This window comes from Hylobates moloch, unplaced genomic scaffold, assembly GCF_009828535.3.
Source record: "Hylobates moloch isolate HMO894 unplaced genomic scaffold, HMol_V3 SCAFFOLD_14, whole genome shotgun sequence".
NCBI classification, from domain to species: domain Eukaryota; kingdom Metazoa; phylum Chordata; class Mammalia; order Primates; family Hylobatidae; genus Hylobates; species Hylobates moloch.
In genome coordinates, this window is record NW_026652289.1 from 69,255,859 (window position 1) to 69,261,858 (window position 6,000).

The window sequence follows — 6,000 nt, forward strand, 5'->3', positions numbered from 1 at the left end:
GGAATTTTCTCTTGAATATCCCAACTCTTATTATCTGATTCTGTGAACTTCCTGAAATTCTATTCAAGAGAAACAGGCTTCAAAACTGGTTCTTTTGCCTGTAGGCAGAGATGTGAAGGTATTCTTTCCACTTCTGGAGACACATGGGCAGCACTGATTCTTTGGCCAAGTTAAGGGATGGACACAGAAGCTTTGTGCATTTCTCTTTCCTGCTTCTACTCACTCTATTCCCTGATATGAATACTCTATCTGCAGACTTCCACATTTAGTCATGCCAGAGTAAGAAGGATGGGACTTAACTTCCTTCTATAAACAACTAGAAAAGTATATTAAGTATATGAAACAAATGTTTTCCACATATTGGACCACAGGCAGTTGTGACAGGACGGTAATCTCTAAGAAAGGAAAAAACTAGGATGAACCCTGTAATCATCCCACCTCTCTTCATGAAGGCAGTATCCAAGCTGCAGGCACAGAGAAAGGAAATACAAACAGAACCTGGCAGTCTTGCAGAGTTGAGGAAAGGTGAGATAGTTGAAGCTGCAAGCAGATTTCCAGAAAGGAGAACACTACGGAGGAAAAAAAACCCTCCAGGAATCTATACCATGGTCCCCTAAAGTCCTTACTGAGTGCCTGACTGCATAGAAGCAAAGACACTCCACTAACCCAAGCTAAGAGTGGGGAGTTGGAAACAGCAATTCCCAAAGCTCACACTGGGGGATGCCAGAGGGAAGAGTCCTCTGTAATCACCCAAGACATTAGAAACCCCAGGGTCATGCCTTGGTAGCAGACATCAAATATCCCTTGAATGAAGGCTGCTTGACTTAAACTCACCTGGCAAAGTGGAAAAGCAGACTCAAGGGGGATCACACCGTTCCACAAATAGTTGCCAAAACGAAGCCCAACACAAGTAAACAAAGTCCAGATCCTCAATAACTTAAGAGTTACAATGTCCTGCATCTAACAGAAAAATTACTAGACATGCTAAGCAGCAGGAAAATGTGACCATAATGAGGACAAAAAAATAGTGAACAGGAACAGACACAGAAATGACAGGGGCGATAGAGCTAGCAGACAAGGATGTTAAAACTGCCATTTTTGTATTAATACAAGTACTTAATGAGAAAAAAAGATTTTTTTAAAAAGCAGAACTTCTAGAGATGAAAGATACAATATATGAAAAGAATTACCTGAATAGCAGACTAGATACTAAAGAAGATCAGTGAAATTGAAGAAAAACAATTTTTTTTTTTTTTTTTTTGAGACGGAGTCTCACTCTGTTGCCCAGGCTGGAGTGCAGTGGCACAATCTCGGTTCACTGCAAGCTCCGCCTCCTGGGTTCAGGCCATTCTCCTGCCTCAGCCTCCTGAGTAGCTGGGACTACAGGCGCCTGCAACCACGCCCGACTAATTTTTTGTATTTTTAGTAGAGAGGAGGTTTCACTGTGTTAGCCAGGACGGTCTTGATCTCCTGACCTCATGATCCGCCCGCCTCGGCCTCCCAAAGTGCTGGGATTACAGGCGTGAGCCACTGCACCTGGCAGAAAAACAAATTTTATATAAAATACAGCACAAAGAGAATATAACTAGGGAAAAAAAGGAATCAAACCTCAGAGATTTTTGGAATAATATCGAGTGGCTATATACGGAAGGGAGAACAGAAAAATGAAATTAAGGAGACAGTGGCCAAATTTTTCCAAATTTTGTGAAAACTATAAACCAACAATGAAGAAGCTTAACTCCAAGCAGGATAACCACAGTACATCAAAATCTAATTGCTGAAAAACAGCGATAAAGAGAAAATTTAAAAGCAGTCAGAGGTAAGAGACACTTTATCCCCACAAAAACAAAGATAATAATTTCCAAAGACTACTTGTTCACAGCTATGCAGCTAGAAGACAATGAAATAAAATCTTAAAAATACTGAGGGCCACCTCACACCCATAAGGATGGCTACTAGCAGGGAAAAAAAAAAAATAACAAGTGTTGGTGAGAATATAGACATATTGGAATTCTTGTATAGTATTGGTAGAATGTAAAACTGGCACAACTAAGGAAAACAGTATGATGGTTCCTCAAAAAATTAAAAATAGAATTACCAACCAGGCATGTCGGGTCACACTTGTAATCCCACCACTTTGGGAGGCTGAGGTGGGAGGATTGCTTGAGGCCACTAGTTAGAGACCAGCCTGGGCAACATAGAGACTCCTGTCTCCACCAAAAAAAAAAAAAAAAAAATTAGCCAGGTGTGGTGGCATGCCCCTGTAGTCCCATCTACTTGGGTGGCCAAGGCAGGAGGATTGCTTGAGCCCAGGAGTTCGAAGCTATAGTGAGCTATACCTGTGCCACTGCACTCTAGTCTGGGCAATGGAGCAAGACTCCACCTCAAAATATATATATATGTGTGTGTATATATATATATATATATATGTATATATATATATGTATATATATGTGTGTGTATATATGTATATATATGTGTATATATGTATATATATGTGTATATATGTATATATATGTGTATATATGTGTATATATATGTGTATATGTGTATATATGTGTATATATGTATGTGTGTGTATGTGTGTATATATGTGTATATATGTGTATATGTGTATATATGTGTATATGTGTATATATGTGTATATGTGTATATATGTATATGTGTGTATATATGTGTGTATATATATGTGTATATATATATGTATATGCGTGTGTGTGTGTGTGTATATATATATAGATTTACCAAATGATCCAGCAATTCCAGTTCTGGGTATATACCCAAAAGCATTGAAAGCAATGGCCAGGTGCAATGGCTCATACCTGTAATTCCAACACTTTAGGAGGCTGAGGCAGGAGGATCCCTTGAGCCCAAGAGTTCAAGACCAGCCTGGGCAACATGGCAAAATCCTATCTCTATTAAAAAATAGTAATACAAAAAATTAGCTGGGCATGGTGGCAGGCACCTGTAGTCCTAGCTACTTGGGAAGCTGAGGTGGGAAGATAATCCGAGCTCTGGAGGTCGAGGCTGCAGTAAGCCATGATGGCACCAGTGCACTCCAGCCTAGGTGACAGTTTAAAACTACTGTCTTAAAAACAAAAAAAGCTAGAAATGATCAAGCTTAGAGAGGAAGCTGGACCTCTTGTGTAAAAGTCAGCCAAGTCATAAACACAATGGAAGAATTCTTGAAGAAAAGTAAAAGTGCTAGTTCTTACTCCATTTGCAGAACCGCTAAAAAAAAAAAAAAAAAAAAAAAAGTGCTACTTCAGTGAACGCATGAATAAGTGAAATAGCCTTTTTGCCAATACGAAGAAAGTTTGAATGCTCTAGACAGAAGATCAAACCAGCCACAACATTCCCTTTAACCAAAGCCTAATCCAACCAGCCACAACATTCCCTTAAATCAAAGCCCAATCCAGGAAAGGTCCTAATGTTCTTCAATTCTGTGAAGGCTGAGAGAGGTGAGGAAGCTGCAGAAGAAAAGTTTGGAGTTAGGAGAGGTTGATTTGTGAGGTTTAAGGAAAGATGCCATCTTCAGAACATAAAAATGCAAGACGGAGCAGTAAGTGCTGATATAGAAGCTCCAGCAAGTTATCCAGAAGATCTAGCTAAGATAATTGGTGGAGATGGCTACACTCAACAGATTTTTCCTTGTAGACCAAACATTCTTCCATTGGAAGATGCCTTCTAGGACTTTTGTAACTACAGAGGACAAGTCAATATCTGGCTTCAAAGCACAGGCTGACTCTTGTTAGGGGCTAATGCAGCGAGTGACTTTAAGTTGAAGCCAGTGTTCATTTACCATGCTGAAAATCCTAGGACCCTTAAGAATTAAGCCTGGATGACAGCACATCTGTTCATAGCATGGATAACTGAACATTTTAAGCCCACTGTTGACAACTATTGCTCAGGGAAAAAAAAAAGATTACTGCTTGTTGATAACATACCTAGTCACTCAAGCTCTGATAGAGACATACAAGGAAATTCATGTTGTTTTCACGGTTGCTAAGACAAAATCCATTCTGCAGCCCATGTATCAAGAAGTTGAACTTTCAAGTCTTATTATTTAAGAAAAATATTTCGTAAGGCTGTAACTGTCATAGATAGTGATTCCTCTGATGAATCTGAGCAAAGTCCATTGAAAAATCTTCTGGGTCAGGCATGGTGGCTCACGCGTGTAATCCCAGCACTTTGGGAGGCCAAGGCAGGTGGATCCCCTGAGCTGAAGAGTTCAAGACCAGCCTGGCCAACATGGTGAAACCCTGTCTCTACTAAAAATACAAAAATTAGCTGGGCTTGGTGGCACATGCCTGTAATCCCAGCTACTCAGGAGGCTGAGGCAGGAGAAACGCTTGAACCCAAGTGGCAGATGTTGCAGTGAGCCAAGATTGTGCCAGTGCACTCCAGCCTGGGTGACAGAGTGAGACTCTGTCTCAAAAGAAAAAGAAAAACCTTCTGGAGGCCAGCCATGGTGGCTCACGCCTGTAATCCCAGCACTTTGGGAGGCCGAGGCAGGTGGATCACCTGAGGTGTGGAGTTCCAGACCAGCCTGACCAATATGGTGAAACCCCGTCTCTACTGAAAATACAAAAATTAGCCAGGCATAGTGGCATGTGTCTGTAGTCTCAGCTACTCAGGAGGCTGAAACAGGAGAATTGCTTGAGCCCAGGAGGCAGAGGTTGCAGTGACCCGAGATTGTGCCACTGCACTCCAGCCTAGGTGACAGACTGCATCTCAAAAAAAAAAAGAAAAGAAAAGAAAGTAAAACCTTCTGGAAAGGATTCACTATTTTAAATGCCTTTGAGAACATTTGTGATTCATGGTGTGGAGGCCAAAATATCAACATTAACAGGAGTTGGGAGAAAGTTGATTCCAACTCTCATAGATGACTTTTTGGGGTTCAAGACTCCAGTGGAGGCCAGGCGCATGACTCACACCTGTAATCCCAGCACTTTGGGAGGCCGAGGCTGGTGGATTGCCTGAGGTCAGGAGTTCAAGACCAGCCTGACCAATATGGTGAAACCCCATCTGTACTGAAAATACGAAAGTTAGCTGGGTGTGGTGGCGTGCACCTGTAGTCCCAGCTACTTGGGAGGCTGAGACAGAATTACTTGAACCCGGGAGGTGGAGGTTACAGTGGGCCAAGATCACGCCACTGCACTCCAGCCTGGGTGTCAGACTGAGAATCCATCTCAAAAAAAAAAAACTTCAATGGAGGAAGTAACTGCAGATGTGGCAGAAAGAGCAAGAGAACTAGAATTTTATCTCATGATAAATTGGAACAAATGAGGAGTTGCTTCTTATAGATGAACAAAGAAAGTGGTTTCTTGGCCAGGCATGGTGACTCACACCTGTAATCCCAGCACTTTGGAGGCCAAGGCAGGTGGAGCAGTTGAGGTTAGGAGTTCAAGACCAGACTGGCCAACATGGTGAAACCCCATCTCTACTAAAAATATAAACATTAGCCAGGTGTGGTGGCGCACGCGTGTAATTCCAGCTACTCAGGAGGCTGAGGTGGAAGAATCACTTGAATGCGGGAGGCCGAGGTTGCAGTGAGCCAAGATCACGCCACTGCCCTCCAGCTTGGGCAACAGACCAAGACTTTGTCTCAAAAGAAAAAAAAAAAAAAGTGGTTTCTTGAGATGAAATCCACTCACGGCAAAGATGCTATGAACATTGTTAAAATGACAACAAAGGATTTAGAATATTACATAAACTTAGTTGATAAAGCAGCACTAGGGTATGAGAGAATTGACTCTAATTTTGGAAGTTCTCCTGTGAGTAAAATGTTATCAAACAGCATAGCATGCTACAGAGAAATCTTTCATGAAAGGAAGAGTCAATCAATGTGACAAACTTCACTGCTGTCTTATTTTTTAAAATTGCCACAGCACCCCCACCTTCAGCAACCACCACCCTTGACCAGTCAGCAGCCATCAACATTGAGACAAGACCTACGTCAGCAAAAAGATTATGACTCACCGAAGGCTCAGATTATTA